The 19,968-nt window shown below is 42.1% G+C and overlaps 1 protein-coding gene across 3 annotated transcripts in view; it reads left to right on the forward strand.

Moving 5' to 3' along the window:
* LOC115106770 (fibroblast growth factor 12-like) overlaps nucleotides 1–19,968 on the forward strand; it is a 125,310-nt gene that overhangs the window by 79,544 nt on the left and 25,798 nt on the right. The window lies entirely within an intron of this gene.

Here is a 19,968-nt window from a genome sequence, read left to right on the forward strand (position 1 = left end):
GCAAGCAGTATAATCACATTTTAAAAAACACAGCTTATGGAACAGCGGGGATGTGAAGAGACACACAAAGGTACAGACAGGCATACGCACACAAGCACTAGCACACGCACTCTACACACGTGTACATTGTAATATTTTTGTATGGTGGTATTATATTTTGTATACATTTTGTATTGTAGATATGTAGTGGTGTAATGTTTTGTGATTTACTGTTTTACCTTTTGTTTTATATGTAATGTAAGTTCCTTAATGTGTTTGGTCCCCAGGAAGAGTAGCTGCTAATGGGGATCCGTAATAAATACAAAAATGCAAATATTTGAAATGTTACTAAATCAAGTAAATCGTGATTAAGTTATATAATCTATATTGTTTTATCAAATGAAAATTTAGTCTTAAGCTATCTTGAATGGCATATATTATATATTTTGCCATTTTAAGGTAAAGAATGAAGGAAATATAGGCTTACTATTTCTATACGCTTATGCCGCGTTTATGTTCTACTTCGAACTAGGAAACTGAAATTTCCGACTTGCTAACGCAGCACATTTATAACTACAACCAGTTATCAAGTCAGACATTTTGAGTTTCCTAGTTCCAACTAGCACATGAATGCGGTATTATACTCAATACATATTTTTTTTATTTTTAACATTCAGTATCCTTGGTTTCTAATGCTCCGTATAGGCCGATATTTCATTGTGGCGGGAGTATAGATCCTAGACCAGCTGTCAGGTGTCATAATCGCCTGATGTGGAAACAACAATCAACTGGGGTGTAATCATTCCTTTAATTCTGTAGCAAAATGTTTTGCAACAAACCATTTACTCCAAACTGAAAACAAGTGTTTCTATTGGACAAATTCAAGCAGGTCCAGTTTTTTTCTGTTTGTTTCTGTAATGAATACACCCGTTATCTGCTGTTTTATCCTTGTGGGTTTTTTGTTGCCATCAAGCTTAGTTTAGCCCACAGGTGCATGTAATCTCCCATTAGTAGCATTTTAAGAAATCCAGCGGTAACCTGCAGGATCACGTTAAGTTCTGCCTGTTGGTTGCAATCAAGCCTCTGAATCTACTGAAATCACTTGTCACAACATCATAATGGTTGACATGAGCAACCCCACCTGGCTAGATTAAGTAGGTAGAAGTTGCCCCTTACCCGGTCCTAGATCTGGGGTTAAGGGCAACTTCACCCTCAACACATGACGTGATGATGAGCCTAGATATAGCTTATTATCCGACTTATAGACACGGCTTGAGGCGAGAGACTAGCCCAGACATGGTAGAAGAGCGTGATGCGGTATGCATTATGTAACATTTCTCAATCATAAAACGGTGGTGGCAGTCTCTCGGTTAGAGAGGGGGACAGTAACCAAAGGGTTGCTGGTTCACATCCCAGGGCGGACAGAGAGCAATCTGGTGCAAATCTCGTGCCTTGAGCAAGGCACCTAACCGGATCTAGGGGTGCTGCTCAGCAGCTGACCCTGTGCTGTTTCCAGCCTCTTGTGTGGTTTTTGGGGGGGGAGGTTGGGAATTTCCGATACAAACATTTTGTTCTTGACTGTATTGTAAAATTCGAGATGGTAATTATTTAAGCATAAAGAAAGCAGTAAGAGTACAGTGATTTACTTACATTTAGGATACTGATGGGAGAGTGCAGTGCGCTCTTGAAAAACAGAAGCCAAATCTCTAATTTAGTCATTAGTTGTGTAATGGCGCTTAGAGATATGTGGCATATGCGTGGGTGCCCGGCTGAAAGAGCAAGGCTATCTTTCAGAGATGTATATATGTAAGCTACAGGAAACATACTGTTTCTCCCTATACAAATTAATTTAATTTATCCTTCAGATATGATCAAACAGGGGCGGCAGGGTAGCCTAGTGGTTAGAGTGTTGGACTAGTAACCGAAAGGTTGCAAGTTCAAATCCCTGAGCTGACAAGGTACGTTCTGCCCCTGAAAAGGCACCCACTGTTCCTAGGCCGTCATTGAAAATAAGAATTTGTTCTTAACTGACTTGCCTAGTTAAATAAAGGGGGGAAAAAAAGTGCTGCTGATCATTGTAGTGGAGTACAGTTCTCATGAACTTACACTAGATGGCAATGTCTCATTAATAACTCACCCATCAACATACACAGTATTTTGTTTCTATTCTGCAAGGATTCATAGTATAGTAGCCTTGTTATGTTATGCTCATATTATTTGCATTTGTGTGTGAGTGTCTACACAACTATTTGCTAAGGCTATTTATCCACATACACCTAATATTAGGGATGCAATGGTACAGTGGGCCCACGTTTCGGTATGTATCACGGTTTGTGGGCCACGGAAATGGTACAGTTTCGGTATCTTTATATTTAAGAAAAAAAATTAAACATCACCCTTTAAACAATGGACTCATTTTTTAAAAACTCTAACTTTCCATTCAGAAAAATGGCAGCATGACTGACTAGGCCTGGTTTTTGTCTCTACTGTATGAAATCAAGGGGAGAAAAACATTACAATTAAAAGTGCTTCTTAGCTTTGACAACCTGTAGCTCTTCATCTCCCAATCCAGTACATAGTGAACAGTCACAGTGAGGTAGTTTGGAAGTCCAACTATCAGTGGAGAGGGCTAGATAGGGTGTCTGTGTCAATTTGTTTTCAATTTCTCTCTGATGTTTCATAGAGTTTGGGAATTACTTTGCTGCTGAAATGTGTGCAGGAGGGGATATTGTAACATGGTTACATTTTTTTCATCAGGTGAAGAAATCCTCAGTTAGTAACCACCAACTAGGGCTGCAAATCTTTAGCTATGAATACTCACACTGCTTTCGTTATTTCTTGTCTTACTGAATTTGTCACAAATTGTTGTTGGAAGGCAGCAGCGAGAGACTGTGTTTTCGCTAATGAGTGGACTCTCCTTGCGCCAGCTCCACCTGCAATGGACACAGCTGGGTAAATGACACATAATGTTAGAAGTGTTTCCACTCAAGTAGCCGACAGTGGCAAAGCAATGCTTGCAGGCTGTACTTTATGTTCTTCTTACCCTCGTCATTGTATTGAAGGCTCAATCCAAAATGTTCCCCCACAGCGGATTTGAAAGACATCGGTGCCAATTCAAATGTGCTTCTCTCGGTCTCAATAGCACACAGAGAGGAAGTTGTAGGAAAATTGTCCTATTTACTCACACTGGCACAAATGAGTTGGATACATGCAACCTGACGCCTGTAATAATGCGCAGTGTGCTATGATGAACTGCATCTAACTGATTTAATCAGGTGGCAGCTGCTTTCATATACAGTGCATTCAGAAAGTATTCAGACCGCTTGACTTTTTCCACATTTTGTTACGTTATAGCCTTATTCTAAAATGGATGAAATTGCCCCCCCCCTTAAATCACATTTACATAATTATTCTGACCATTTACTCAGTACTTTCTTGAAGCACCTTTGACAGCGATTACAGCCTCGAGTCTTCTTGGGTATGACGCTACAAGCTTGGCACACCTGTATTTGGGGAGTTTCTCCCACTCTTCTCTGCAGATCCTCTCATGCTCTGTCATGTTGGATGGGGAGTGTCGCTGCACAGCTATTTTCAGGTCTCTCCAGAGATGTTCGATCGGGTTCAAGTCTTGGCTCTGGCTGGGCCACTCAAAGGACATTCAGAGAATGTGGATGTAAACAAAGCCACTCCTGCGTTGTCTTTCCTGTGTGCTTAGGGTCGTTGTCCTGTTGGAAGGTGAACCTTCTCCCCAGTCTGAGGTCCTGAGTGCTCTGGAGCAGGTTTTTATCAAGGATCTCTCTGTACATTTCTCAGTTCATCTTTCCCTCGATCCTGACTAATCTCCCAGTTCCCGCTGCTGAAAAACATCCCCACAGCATAATGCTGCCACCACCATGCGTCACTGTAGGGATAGTCCCAGGTTTCCTCCAGATGTGACACTTGGCATTCAAGCCAAAGAGTTCAAACTTGGTTTCATCAGACCAGAGAATCTTGTTTCTCATGGTCTGAGAGTCCTTTAGGTGCTTTAGAGGAGTGGCTTCCGTCTGGTTGGACCTGATTGGTGGAGTGCTGCAGAGAACGTTGTCCTTCTGGAAGGTTCTCCCATCTCCACAGAGGAACTCTGGAACTCTGTCAGAGTGACCATCGGGTTCTTGGTCACCTCCCTGACCAAGGCCCTTCTCTCCGATTGCTCAGTTTGGCCAGACAGCCAGCTCTAGGAAGAGTCTTGGTGGTGCCAAACTTCTTGAATTTCAGAATGATGGAGGTTACTGTGCTCTTGGGGACCTTCATGCTGCAGAGATTGTTTGGTATCCTTCCCCAGATCTACGGTCAATTCCTTCGACCTCATTGCCTGGGTTTTGCTCTGACATGCACTGTGAACTGTGGGACCTTATATAGACAGGTGTGTGCCTTTCCAAATCATGTCCAATCAATTGAACTTACCACAGGCGAACTCCAAGTTGTAGAAACATCTCAAGGATGATCAATGGAAACAGGATGTACCTGAACTCAATTTTGAGTCTCATGGCAAAGGGTTTGAATACTTATTTACATAAGGTATGTTTTTTTTATTTGTAATACATTTGCAAAATTTCTAAAAACCTGTTTTCGTTTTGTCATTATGCTTAAATCATCAGTCATGTTTGTGTGTTTGAACAACATTTACACTGGAGGAAAAAAGTGAACGCTTCATGAGAAAGTTCACAGAAATGTTCCATATGTACAAAATGCTTATTTCTCTCAAATTTTGTGTATATCCCTGTTGGTGAGCATTTCTCATTTTCCAAGATAAGCCACACCTGTCATGTGAATGGATTATCAAGAAGCTGATTAAACATCATGATCATTACACAGGTGCTGGGGACAATAAAAAGGCCACTAAAATGTGCAGTTTTGTCACACAACACAATGCCACAGATGTCTCAAGTTGAGGGACTGTGCAAGTGGCATGCTGACTGCAGAAATGTCCATCAGAGCTGTTGCCAGATAATTGAATGTTAATTTCTTTACCAACGTTATTTTAGAGAATTTGGCAGAACATCCAACTGGCCTCACATTCGCAGACCGTGTGTAACCACGCCAGCCCAGGAACTCCACATCCGGCTTTTTCACCTGCAGGATTGTCTGAGACCAGCCACCCGGACAGCTGAGGAAATGGAGGAGTATTTCTGTCTGTAATAAAGCCCTTTTGTGGGGAAAAACATTCTGTTTGGCTGGATCTGGCTCCCAAGTGGGTGGGCCTATATCGCCCCAGGCCTACCTATGGCTGCACACCTGCCCAGTCATGTGAAATCCATAGATTAGGGTCTAATTAATTTATTTCAATTGACTAATTTCCTTATGAACTGTAACTCAGTAAAATTGTTGCATGTTGCGTTTAATTTTGTTCGGTATAGATTTGAAAATATATATATTTTAGCCAGCCAACAACGTTTTGAAATAGGGTGATAGTTATTTAGGTCCCAAGGGTCACCACCTTTGTGAATAGGGAGTACCTGAGCCGCCTTCCAAACCTAATCGTCAGGTAAAACATTTAGGTTAATGATTCCACAATCATTAGGGGAGCAGAGAGCTGAATCAAAAATGGATCAAGCAAATAAGCCCCAGTGGCTTATATACTTGATCCCATGTTGAAATTAAAACAAAGATCACTAGAAGATGGCTTAACCGCCGAGTCAGCTAAAGGCTGGGAGAGGGAATAGCAGTCAATTGACTGACCACGGTCAAATACACCATTGGTTCTCTCAAACATGATAAAATGCTGGTTAAAAGTATACCTATCCCATTCTTCTCAGTAATGATGCCAGAGTCAGAACTTGCATGGAAGAAGAGGAATTTGTATGCTTCAGTGCATTAACTGTTTTCCAAAATTTGAAAGACTCGAAATGGCGCTTAAAAAGTAGCTTGATTTAGCTAGCTTAATTGAGAGAGTACATCTGTTTCTCAGTTGGCCGAAAGATTGCCAATCCATTACAGTCAGTTTTCCTTGCCTGCCCAGGCCTGGTTTCTCATGATGAGCTCAGATAGCTCTGAAGAAAACCAAGGGTTAAATCTAAATCTCACCCATTATTTTATTTTTTTGTGAATTTTTACCCCTTTTTCTCCCCAATTCCGTGGTGTCCAATTGTTGTAGTAGCTACTATCTTGTCTCGTCGCTACAACACCCATACGGGAACGGGAGAGGCGAAGGTTGAAAGTCATGCGTCCTCCGATACACAACCCAACCTAGCCGCACTGCTTCTTAACACAGCGCGCATCCAACCCGGAAGCCAGCGGCACCAATGTGTCGGAGGAAACACCGTGCACCTGGCAACATTGGTTAGCGCGCACTGCGCCCATCCCGCCACAGGAGTCACTGGTGCGCGATGAGACAAGGACATCCCTACCGACCAAGCCCTCCCTAACCCATACGACGCTAGGCCAATTGTGCGTCGCCCCATGGACCTCCCGAGTGTGATGGCACAGCTGGCACTGCAGTACAGCGCCCTTAACCACTGCGCCACCCGGGAGGCCCTAAATCTCACCCATTTTAAACAATTGAATTAATCTGGCAGAGGCGTAAATACGGAGGAGGATGCAGAGCCAACTAAGGGTCAGGAATAGAGGAGACAGTGGATCATTTACAGTAGAACATTTCATGTAAAAACCCTTGAGAAAAGGACAATTCCTACCTGTGTCAGACATTATGTAATTTAGTTGCTTATTGTTTACGACTCAAATGAATAAACATATCATTAATTTATAAATTCTTTTTTTCATTATATAATTAATGAATATAATTACAAATTATGTAGGGAAACTTAACTTCAATACAATTTTATTGATCACAGAATGGAAATGAGAAACTCCCTGAGGGGCAATTAAAAACATTACTAATACCACTGATATAAACCCAACTCACTGTAGGGTTACACATCCAAACTCTGTCCTTTGCCATACAGGATCAGCTCTGTTCATACTTCACACCTGGAGCACACAAGCGAGTATGATTGGAACAGTTGGAACACTTCCTAATGCCAACTCTCCTAGAGGACAGGAAACAGGCCACACCCACGGCAGGCAGCAAGTGGTTTGACCCGCCTGCCCATTGACACCCAGCTGCAGCCCCTGTGTTGTTTTCCCAGTTGATAGGGAAAGTGGTGAAGGGGATTCCATGCAACACACACACACTGTTTTCTCCAAACTGCTGAATCAGCAGTGGATATGAAGTTCTAATTTATGTATGCTAAAACGCAGTTTAAAGGAGCCATTGCTAACTAGCGTTAATGCAGTGACAAAGTCTACAGGAACAGCTAGCATGCAGAAACTGAATGTTAGCTCTTCCTGTAGACTTCCAGTTGTTGTGCTAACACTAGTTAGCAATGGCTCCAGATACTACCTTCAAACTGCAGGCAGAGACATAAACATGGTATCCATGAGTTTTGAGTAGAAAAAAGGGCAAATTTACAAAATGTCACACTATCCCTTTAAACCCATGTGTAAATCCATAAAAGGAGGGAAGGGTTACTGTATATATTGTGTTAGGATTCACGAGTGGTTTGAAACAGGCGGATGAACCTCCTTATTGGCCAATGAATGGGTGTCTAAGACTGAAAAACAGTTGTGATTGGCTGGGGGATGCTGACATACTGGATGGTAGGATAGGTCATACATGTCACTATCGATTGGATGATCTGCTTGGTCAATTGGTTTTGGAGGTCATTGCCTGGAATTTTGTCAAGCAAACTTTTAATTTAAATGTTTTATTTCTGAACCATTTTCTAGTTATGACATGTTGGTAGCAATATTTTTTTACAGTACAGAAATGTCCTGGTATTGACTTCAAAATGACATGGTAAAATGGTTATTACACACTAGTAATTACGTCAGGGATAAATGCCTCCATTCTGTATATTACCTCCATTCTGTACATTATAATGGACGACATTGGGACGAGATGGAGCCGAGTCCTGCGGAGTTAATTTTTCCATGGTAATGTACAGAACGGAGGCGTTTATCACGCTTTTACCACAGTTGCCAAAGAAAACAATAATAAAGCACAAATTTACAGGTAGAAATAACATGTTTTCCTTTATATTTTTATAAGAGAATTCATACTTTCTCATCTTTTGGTTGCTAGATCCGCGACCCAGTCGTTCTTGCGATTAGTTTGATATTTATGGACGCGACCCAGTTGTTCATTCTCTATGTTCCGTTACCATGCTCGCTGGCAACGTTCTTGTTCCTTGCTTGATAACTAGCTGACTAGCTACGGCTAACACAGTCACGACCTCTGCAGCCAGAATAAAATGTAGCAATGTAGCTGCATTTGCGTTTGTTTAAGCTATTTTCTATTAACATTCATTTGGATACAAAAAATAAGAGCTGATGATGCCCAATTTTGCCTGGCATAGCTAGAAAGGTTTCTTGTCAGGACACTTGACCACATTGCATATCAAACACTAGGCTAGAAGCTAGTTAAATAGTTTGTTGCTAGCAAACCTGCCAATATGACAACCAAATAAAAAAATAACAGCTGGTCAAACTAGAAACATGTGGGAGGATTTGACAGCGTAGCGCGACTTGTTGACTGCAACATAGGGACCAGAGAGATTCATGTTCATCATTCACCACATTAGGTCATCAGATGCTCAAAAAATGTTTTTCTGCAAAAACAAATCAGTACTAGCTAACGATCTAGCTAGATATGTTTTTCTTCGTTGGACCTGCATTTAAAATTTCGGTTTATGTGGTTGTTGGTTTAGCTTTCTGTAACTTTGTAGCAAGTACTGTGCATGTGTAGTAGGCTGTCCCGATATCTTTTCCAACTGTCCCATTGTCTGGTTTTAATGTGCATTCTAGAATGCCCTTCAAAAACGAATATTCAACAATGTTGTGGTATAATATTAATTAGTTGGTACCATTTTATACCAGGTAATTACCCATTTTGTAAAATTACTTGATGTACCAGCTAAAATAACCATTGATTCCTCATAATTTCCTAGTAAGCTTGTGGTTTTAACTCCAGTGTTAAGATATTTATATACTAACAACATATGCAATTTATCCAAATGGACTTAGTCATGCGTTTGGGTAGCCCTAGCAGGAATCAAACCCACAACCTCTGGCTTTGCAAGGACCACGCTCAATCAACTGAGCCACTCACAACCACAGCAGGGTAGCCTAGTGGTTAGAGCGTTGGACTAGTAACCGGAAGGTTGCAAGTTCAAACCCCCGAGCTGACAAGGTACAAATCTGTCGTTCTGCCCCTGAACAGGCAGTTAACCCACTGTTCCTAGGCCGTCATTGAAAATAAGAATTTGTTCTTAACTGACTTGCCTAGTTAAATAAATGTAAAAAAAATATATAAAAAAACACAGTATCAGCAGTCAACTGTAGGCCTACCACTGCTGATTTGATGAAGCAGGTCAGTGAGAAAACGATTCATGACATCCTCTCTTCAAGTCACATGGGTCCTCTCCTCTCAGCTCTGAGGTGATCAGGGGGGGTTGAGTGACAATCAGGAGAATGATAAAGAACCAGGTTGGCAGCCAAACCAAGCTCATTGCACTCTAATGTTATACATTCGCTCCATCCATTCTGTCCCAGCACTGTGTTTCATGCACATACCATGTACACGCACACACTGGTTGTCTCTACATGACAAGGTGCTCTGGGGATGGTGGCAGGCTAGAATAAAGAGGTTAGGAGAAGAGATGGGGCTTCATAGTGTGTGTCTTTGGCATCATTAAACTGAAGACGTATTTTTATGAATAATTCTCTGTAATTATTATTACGTGACTAAACTAACTTAATCATGTAACTAATTAACTAGGAAGTCGGGGCACCAAGGAAAATATTCAGATTAAAGTTATAATTTTCCTAATATAACTTTCAGGTATTTTAATATCTGATCACTTAGTCTTCTAATTAATTAATTATTCTTTACCTCACGTTAGTCTCATTCCAAACGTCATAAATTGTTGGTTATCTGCACGAACCCAGTCTTCACTATAAGTCATCCAAACATCAATTGTCTTAAATCATTTATTTACTGACTAAATAATCACAGAAATGCACAAACAAACAGTAGATATAGTTACAAGGAAATGATAGCGGATGTGCCCTCGTGGGCTAAACCGGCATCGCGGCTTGGTGGACAAAAGGGAAGTGGGGGTCGACTGAGATGACACTACAAAGTTGATCATTCTAACAATTGAAATGCTAATCGTTTGCACATGAACGCTCACTCATTTGGGAATAATTGCAATCAATATATATATATTTACGCTCAGTGTGTCGTCCTGATCTATTTTGGAAAGTTTGTTTCTGTTAGAGAGTTTGTCCGCCTTCTCTCTCTCTCTGCCGTGGTTAGAATGGATAGTTCAGAGTAACATTCAGCAATGTTGTTATATAATAGATGTATCGGCGGTTGTCGGTCTTCGTGTTCAATGATACCGAATTCCTAGCTGCAGACTAGTAAGTAGTATCAAAGATTTGTTCTTATTCTGTCTGGTCGATAGTCTCAGAGTTTAACCATGTGGTAATGGTTAAGAATTCAGCAATGGGCTCAAACCTTAGCCCTCTCGTAATTGAGGTAAGCTTGGTCTCTGCTCAAACCTTAGCCCTCTCGTAATTGAGAGAAGCATGGTCTGAAAATAAATTCCCAAGGTAGGGGTTATATTTGGAAGAGCAGAAAGGGGCTGTCCCATGACGCCAGATCAATGTCTGTGCTCATGGGGCGGGCCTATGATTTAGTTAAACTCCAAAGGGAATTGGAGTTTCCTTCATTAAACAGTATAAGATCACATTACATAATTTCACAAGTTTCATCTTTACTCATTCATTTTATACAGCAATTAGATGCAAGCCTCACAACTGAGACTCTTGTATAAACAGGGTTATGGTAATGTGGCTGTATTGTCTCGCATGAGTTTCACAAAATTGTACCAAAGGGACCAGTTCGTAGCTGGCTACTTCACCGACCATTTATACATTCTCCATAACATGAATGTTCAGTTCTCAAGTTCTGTGAGGTGGAAGAAGTTATTTTTGTTCTTTCTATGAAAACTCACTCTCTCTCTCTCTCTACTGTCTGGCCATGAGGAAGAATCTACTCCAGGAATTGCAGAGAGAGGGGGATGGTGCTTGCTGTACCCAAAGAGGGCAACGTCATGACAATAGCCTCATAGCTCTGCAATTATGTTTGATTTGATTTATTTCATTATCAGCCATGAGATTCTGATATTAACATGGGGTAATAGTTGTAATCCCCTTCCTTGTTTCCCATTACGTTGTCATCTTCAGAGTGATCACATCACAGTAATCCATACCAGGGTTGGGGTCAATTCAATTTGAAGGCAGTCAATTATTGGATTGGAATTTCAGTTTACTTCCTGAACTGATTGACTTTAATTGAAATTGACCCCGAACCCTGATTCAAATCAAATAACATTTTATTTGTCACACTAGGCTACCTGGGGCGGCAGGTAGCCTAGTGGTTAGAGCGTTGGACTAGTAACCGAAAGGTTGCAAGATTGAATCCCCGAGCTGACAAGGTAAATATCTGTTGTTCTGCCCCTGAACAAGGCAGTTAACCCAGTAGGCCGTCATTGAAAATAAGAATTTGTCCTTAATAACTGACTTGCCTTGTAAAATAAATAATAGAACAGGTATAGATAGACCTTACAGTGAAATGCTTACTTACAAGCCCTTAACCAACAATGCAGTTCACAAAGTACAGGGAATCTGTGACTAATTTAGTTGCAGTTCATTCACAATTAAAGTTTAATAAAGTATATATAATCTTCTGATATGAAACTATTGCTAGTAAATAGTTCGTAGCTGTGTCTTTACCTTTCGGTTAGAAATAGGCTATTTATGCTGCATTTAGACAGGCAGCTGTCACGTCTACTACCTCTCCTCCTCTAAGACGCTCGTTTTCGCCAGTTTACTCATCATTACGCACACCTGTCACCATTACGTGCACCTGCGCCTCACGAGACTCACCTGGACTCCATCACCTTCCTGATTACCTCCCCTATATCTGTCACTCTCTTTGATTCTGTTACAGTGTTTTATCTGTACTCTACTTGTGTTTCTTGTTTTGTTTCATGTTCCGTTATTTATTAAATTCACTCCCTGTATTTGCTTCCTGACTCCTAGCGTACACATAACAGAATAACGCCTCAACAAAGGGAAGCAACAGGGGATGCCTCAGCTGGCTCCCCGCGCCTCAGGCGGCCTTGTCAGGTTCCAGCTCTCAGCAGAAGCGACCGTTCCATTCCTGGTCCTCGAGACCAACCCTCTAATCGGTGTTTTGCTGGAGCCGCGCGTCAGGAAGTGGGTGCTGTCACGTTTACTCCCGCTCCACCTCTGTGGCTCTTGTTATTGCCAGTTTACTCATCATTACGCACAACTGCCACTATCATTACGCGCACCTGCGCTTCATGAGACTCACCTGGTCTCCCATCACCTTCCTGATTACCTCCCCAATATCGTTCCCCAGGCCTCATTGATGTTGTTCCTGTGTTTTATGTCTGTACACTACTCGTGTTTCTTGTTTTGTTTCATGTTACGTTATTCATTAAATTCACTCCCTGTACTTGCTTCCTGACTCCTAGTGTACACATTACAGCAGCCCAATTCGGATATTTTTTCCACAAATTGTTTTTTGAACCAAGCACTTCAGATCTTTTCACAACTAGTCCATTTCTAATCTTAGTCCAAATTAGTGATAACAAAAAACGCATTTGCAACCAAAATGGACTAAACCATAAAAATTCCATGACACAACACCCAGTGAGCATGCGTGACGATGTGGCCCAGGGATGGGCGTCTTTGATGCGGAAGGGGGACACAAAAAAGGTGAACTCAACTGGGGGGGGCTTTAGTGGATCCTGGGTCTGCGTACCCACACATGCAGTCAGAGCTGGCCCTAATGCCTCTGCCGGAGCAACCAGGGATGCTTCAGCTGGCTCGCCAGGCTTCCATGCCTCAGCTGGCTCAGATTCTCAAGACTTGGTAGGCTCCCCATGCCTCAGCCGGCTCGTCAGGAATCCATGATGGCGTAGCAGTGCAGACTTGGTTTGTTGTCCTCTCATTTACTTTTTGTCTTTTTTGTATATATTCCAATTTATATTTCAATCTCTTTTTCCATTTTTAAATTAAATATACCTTCCGGTAACCCGCCTCACTCAATGTGACACGGATCCGCTATTTTTTTTTAGACCCTATAGCCAAAACTTTCATCAGAAGGTAGCCAGATAATTAGTTAAGTTACTAGCTATTTAGTCATTGTTAGCCACAAATTCCTCACCATCTTAAATAAGCATGCCCCTTTCAAAAAGAATGTAGGACTAAGAACAGATATAGCCCTTGGTTCACTCCAGACCTGACTGCACTTGACCAGCACAAAAACATCCTGTGGCGGACTGCAAATGCATCGAATAGTCCCCGCGATATGCAACTGTTCAGGGAAGTCAGGAACCAATACACACAGTCAATCAGGAAAGCAAAGGCTAGCTTTTTCAAACAGAAATTTGCATCCTTAGCTCTAACTCCCCAAAAATGTGGGACACTGTAAAGTCCATGGAGAACAAGAGCACCTCCTCCCAGCTGCCCACTGCACTGAGGCTAGGCGGCATGATCACCACCGATAAATCCATGATAATCAAACATTTCAATAAGCATTTCTCTTTGGCTGGCCATGCTTTCTTCCTGGCTACCCCAACCCCGGCCAACAGCTACTACAGCTACTTGCCGAGCCTCCCCAGCTTCTCCTTCATCCAGATCGCAGATATTCTGAAAGAGCTGCAAAACCTGGACCCGTACAAATCAGCGGGGCTAGACAATCTGGACCCTCTCTTTCTAAAATTATCCTCCGCCATTGTTGCAACCCGAAAGCTGCCCTCTTCAAAGAGGGTGTCACTCTAGACCCGAACTGTTACAGACCTATATCCATCCTGCCCTGCCTTTCTAAAGTCTCTGAAAGCCAAGTTAATAAACAGATCACTGACCATTTCGAATACCACCGTACCTTCTCCGCTGTGCAATCCAGTTTCCGAGCTGGTCACTGGTGCACCTCAGCCATGCTCAAGGTACTAAACGATATCATAACCGCCATCGATAAGAGACAGTACTGTGCAGCTGTCTTCATCGACCTGGCCAAGGCTTTCGACTCTGTCAATCACCGTATTCTTATCGGCAGACTCAATAGCCTTGGTTTCTCAAATGACTGCCTCGCCTGGTTCACCAACTACTTCACAGACGAGTTCAGTGTGTAAAATTGGAGGGCATGTTGTCCGGACTTCAGGCAGTCTCTATGGGGGTACCACAGGGTTCAATTCTCGGGCCGACTCTTTTCTCTGTATATATCAACTATGTCGCTCTTGCTGTGGGTGATTCCCTGATACACCTCTATGCAGACGACACCATTCTGTATACATCTGGCCCTTCCTTGGACATTGTGTTAACCTCTTGAATCTAGGGGGCACCATTTTCATTTTTGGAAAAATAACATCCCCAAAGTAAACGGGATATTTTGTCAGGACAAGATGCTAGAATATGCATATAATTGTCAGCTTAGGATAGAAAACACTAAAGTTTCCAAAACTGTAAAAATATTGTTTGTGAGTATAACAGAACTGATATTGCAGGCGAAGGCCAGAGAAAAATCCAATCAGGAAGGGACTCTTATTTAGAACGCTCTGCATTCCTATGCGTCCCTATTGAGCAGTGAATGAGATATCAACCAGATTCCTTTTTCTATGGCTTCCCTAATGTGTCTAGTGTCACAATACATAGTTTACATTTACATTTAAGTCATTTAAAATCATGAAAAATGAGCCTGAACGTCAACATTGCGTCAGTGGTCAGCTGAAGTGTCTGAGTGTTTTGTCCGTAAAGGACAAATGCGGCCATTGTTTCTCTCTATCCTACTAAGAAGCCACCAGTCCCGGTTGATATATTATCGAATAGATATTTGAAAAACACCTTGAGGATTGATTATAAACAACGTTTGCCATGTTTCTGTCGCTATTATGGAGCTAATTTGGAATATTTTTGGCGTTGTAGTGACCGCATTTTCCGGTCGTTTTCTCAGCCAAACGTGAAGAAAACACGGAGCTATTTCGCCTACAAAAATAATATTTTTGGAAAAAAGGAAAATTTGCTATCTAACTGGGAGTCTTGTGAGTGAAAACATCCGAAGCGCATCAAAGATAAACTATTTCATTTGATTGCTTTTCTAATTTTCGTGACCAGGTTGCCTGCTGCTAGCTACGTGGACAACTACATATACCTAGGTGTCTGGCTAGACTGTAAACTCTCCTTCCAGACTCATATCAAACATCTCCAATCCAAAATGAAATCTAGAATCGGCTTTCTATTTCGCAACAAAGCCTCCTTCACTCACGCCGCCAAACTTACCCTCGTAAAACTGACTATCCTACCGATCCTTGACTTCGGCAATGTCATCTACAAAATAGCTTCCAATACTCTACTCAGCAAATTGGATGCAGTATATCACAGTGCCATCCGTTTTGTTACCAAAGTGCCTTATACCACCCAGCACTGCGACCTGTATGCTCTCGCCGGCTGGCCCTCGCTACATATTCGTCGCCAGACCCACTGGCTCCGGGTCATATTTAAGTCTATGCTAGGTAAAGCTCCACCTTATATCAGCTCACTGGTCACGACAACAACACCCACCCATAGCATGCACTCCAGCAGGTATATCTCACTGGTCATCCCCAAAGCCAACACCTGCTTTGGCCACCTTTCCTTCCAGTTCTCTGCTGCCAGTGACTGGAACCAATTGCAAAAATCGCTGAAGCTGGAGACTTACATTTCCCTCACTAACTTTAAACATCAGCTATCTGAGCAGCTAACTGATCGCTGCAGCTGTACATAGTCCATCTGTAAATAGCCCACCCAATCTACCTACCTCATCCCCATATCGTTTTTATTTACTTTGCTGCTCTTTTGCACACCAGTATCACTACTTACACACAATCATCCACTCCAGTGTTAATCTGCTAAATTGTAATTTCTTTGCTACTATGGCCTATTTATTGCCATACCTCATGCCATTTGCACACACTGTATATAGACTGTATATAGACTTTTTTTTCTCTATTTTGTTATTGACTGTACGCTTGTTTATTTCATGTGTAACTCTCTGTTGTTGTTTCTGTCGCACTGGTTTGCTTTATCTTGGCCAGGTCGCAGTTGTAAATGAGAACTTGTTCTCAACTAGCCTACCTGTTTAAATAAAGGTCAGCTTCCCGCGCCTCGGGCGGACTCGTCAGCTCCCCGCGCGGCCTCCTCGTCAGCTCCCCGCGCGGCCTCCTCGTCAGCTCCCCAGCCTCAGCTAGACAATCTGGACCCTCTCAGCTAAGGATTCACTTGCATGCTTGTCACATGCTGGAACCTTAAAAAAGCCGCACTGGATAGAATTGTCTCAGTTGCTAGAACATGAGAATTACGAAGCTTTTCCACAACCGACCTATCATTCAGGGCAAATGAGTGATAGGAATATTAAGTGATCTGCTATGACAAGAGATTGCCCTGTTTATGAAAGTAAGTCATTTCTCAGCTAAATGTGGTATGGGATAGCCATGAAAGATCAGACCATTAGACCTTCATTGTTGATACCATCTGTTTCAATGTACATATGGTCATCAATCAAAGTTTATTGAATTAGTTTATTGCTCCCCTGCTGCATCTACTCATTTGGATTAAGTGATAATGCCCTCCAAACCAGTGTTTGGAAGATAGATTGGCATAGTTATTCAATAATATTCAAATAATAGACATTTTCATTAAACATTTTGATGAATTTATTAATATTATTTAATACTTTTACAAGATCTAGTTCTGACACCAATATAGTGTTGCTACCCAAAGCCTGGTTTCGACACGTTCATCAATATGTGACAGCTGGAGATCAAATTAGATTATTCACAAGTTTTTTTGGTTCAATGAGGAATGTAGTCATAAATGCTGATAAATGTCTTGTTCTAGCTGTGTTGGCAACTGATTAATCTTTGATGCTCACAGGCAATGTGTATTGCAAGAGATTTCTAAATGTTCTTCTCCCAGCATACACCCCTCCAACCAGACATGCTTTACCTACTCATTTACTGGATGCAGAGTTCAAGTGAAGGTCAAGCAAATCAGAGAAAGCAGACTGTATTGCAATCATCTCTGATGGGTGGTTGAATGTTTGTGGGCAAGGAATAATTAACCACATATTCACCCCTCAACCAGTATTCTACAAGAGCACAGAAACAAGGGACAACAGACACACCGGTCTCTACATTGCATATGAGCTGAAGGCAGTCATCAATGCCCTTGGACCACAGAAGTATTTGCACTGGTGACAGACAACGCTAAGAACACGCATGCATTGAATCTGCTCCTCAAGGACATCATGGCACTGAAAACAATGGATACACTCTACAAGAGAGCCAAGGAAATTGTTAGGTGTGTGAAGGGTCATCAAGTTATATCAGCAATCTAATTCACCAAGCAAAGTGAGAAGAATAAGAGCACTACATTGAAGCTGCCCACCAACACCCATTGGGGTGGTGTTGTCATCATGTTTGATGTCTCTCCAAGAAATGGCCATATCACAGTCTGCCGATATGGACAGCCCCATCAACAGTATCCTCCTGGATGATGTATTTTGGGAGAGTGGTAAGCAGCCTGAAACTCCTGAAACCTATAGCAGTAGCCATTGCACAGATTGAGGGAGACAATGCCATCCTGTCTGATGTTCAGACTCCGCTTGCAGATGTAAGAAGAAATCCAAACTGCCCTGCCTACTTTACTGTTGCTCCAAGCAGAGGAAACTTCAGTTCTGAAATGCATCAAAAAGCGTGAAGACTTCTGCCTGAAGTCCATACATGCCACAGCGTACATGTTGGACCCCAAGTATGCTGGCAAGAGCATCCTGTCTGGTGCAGAGATCAACAAGGCCTATGGTGTCATCACTACCGTTTCTCACCACCTTACATTTACATTTACATTTAAGTCATTTAGCAGACGCACCTTGGCCTGGATGAGGGCAAGGTTCTTGGCAGTCTGGCGAAGTACACTTCCAAGCAAGGGCTTTGGGATGGAGAAGCAATATGGCAGTCGTGCCAGCATGTCTCATCAGCCACCTGGTGGAAGGGACTTTGTAGATCTGAGGCTCTTTCCCCAATGCCTCCATCTTCCAAATCCCACCAATATCAGCCACCTCAGAGCGCAACTGGTCCTTGTTTGGGAACACACACACAACAGGCTGACAAATACAAGGGTTGAAAAATTGGTGGCCATCCAGGCAAATTTGATGCTTTTTGAGGACGACAATGAGCCGTCCTCAACAAGGTTGGAAAGTGACAGTGAAGATGAGGCCTCAGTCTGATGTTCAAGAGGTGGACATTGAGGAGGTCCAGGGAGAAGACATGGAAGCTTGAGAGGAAGACAAACAAAGCTTTAGGTTCTAGACTATAATTTTACAGATGTATGTTGAAAACGTTTCTAGGAGATACGATGGATCATTTAATATTCCCTACAGGTACAGATACAGGCTACTAGCCTAGGGGCTAGACAGTGGTGGAAAAAGTAAGGATACCTTAATAGAAAATGACTCAAGTAAAAGTGAGTCACAAAGTAAAATACTACTTGAGTAAAAGTCTAAAAGTATTTGGTTTTACATTTATTTAGTATCAAAAGTAAATGTAATCGCTAAAATATACTTAAGTCTAAAAAGTAGCCCTACAAATAAAAGTATGAATAATTTCTTATTCCTGACATTAAGCCAACCAGACGGCACAATTCTTGTTTTTTATTTTTGGATAGCCAGGGGCACACCAACACTCTGACATAATTTACAAATAAAGCCTGTGTTTAGTGAGTCTGCCAGATCAGAGGCAGTAGGGATGACCAGGGCCGTTTTCTTAATAACTGTGTGAATTGTACCATTTTCCTGTGCTGCTAAGCATTCAAAATGTAATCAGTACTTTTGGGAGTCAGGGATATGTATGGGAGTACATAAGAAGTACATTCTTTTCTTTAGGAGAGTCTGCTTTCTATTCCACAACAAAGCCTCATTCACTCACGCCGCCAAACTTACCCTAGTAAAACTGACTATCCTACCGATCCTCGACTTCGGCGATGTCATCTACAAAATTGCTTCCAACACTCTACTCAGCAAACTGGATGCAGTTTATCACAGTGCCATCCGTTTTGTCACTAAAGCACCTTATCCCACCCACCACTGCGACTTGTATGCTCTAGTCGGCTGGCCCTCGCTACATATTCGTCGCCAGACTCACTGGCTCCAGGTCATCTACAAGTCCATGCTAGGTAAAGCTCTGCCTTATCTCAGTTCACTGGTCACGATGGCAACACCCATCCGTAGCACGCGCTCCAGCAGGTGTATCTCACTGATCATCCCTAAAGCCAACACCTCATTTGGCCGCCTTTCGTTCCAGTTCTCTGCTGCCTGTGACTGGAACGAATTGCAAAAATCTCTGAAGTTGGAGACTTTTATCTCCCTCACCAACTTCAAACATCTGCTATCTGAGCAGCTAACCGATCGCTGCAGCTGTACATAGTCTATTGTTTAATAGCCCACCCATTTTCACCTACCTCATCCCCATACTGTTTTTATTTATTTACTTTTCTGCTCTTTTGCACACCAATATCTCTACCTGTACATGACCATCTGATCATATATCACTCCAGTGTTAATCTGCAAAATTGTAATTATTCACCTACCTCCGCATGCCTTTTGCACACAATCTATATAGACTCCCCCTTTTTTCTACTGTGTTATTGACTTGTTAATTGTTTACTCCATGTGTAACTCTGTGTTGTCTGTTCACACTGCTATGCTTTATCTTGGCCAGGTCGCAGTTGCAAATGAGAACTTGTTCTCAACTAGCCTACCTGGTTAAATAAAGGTGAAATAAAATAAAAATAAAATAAAAAGGGATGAAGTAATGTAAAAGTTGTCAA

This window comes from Oncorhynchus nerka, linkage group LG23 (assembly GCF_034236695.1).
Source record: "Oncorhynchus nerka isolate Pitt River linkage group LG23, Oner_Uvic_2.0, whole genome shotgun sequence".
NCBI lineage: Eukaryota > Metazoa > Chordata > Actinopteri > Salmoniformes > Salmonidae > Oncorhynchus > Oncorhynchus nerka.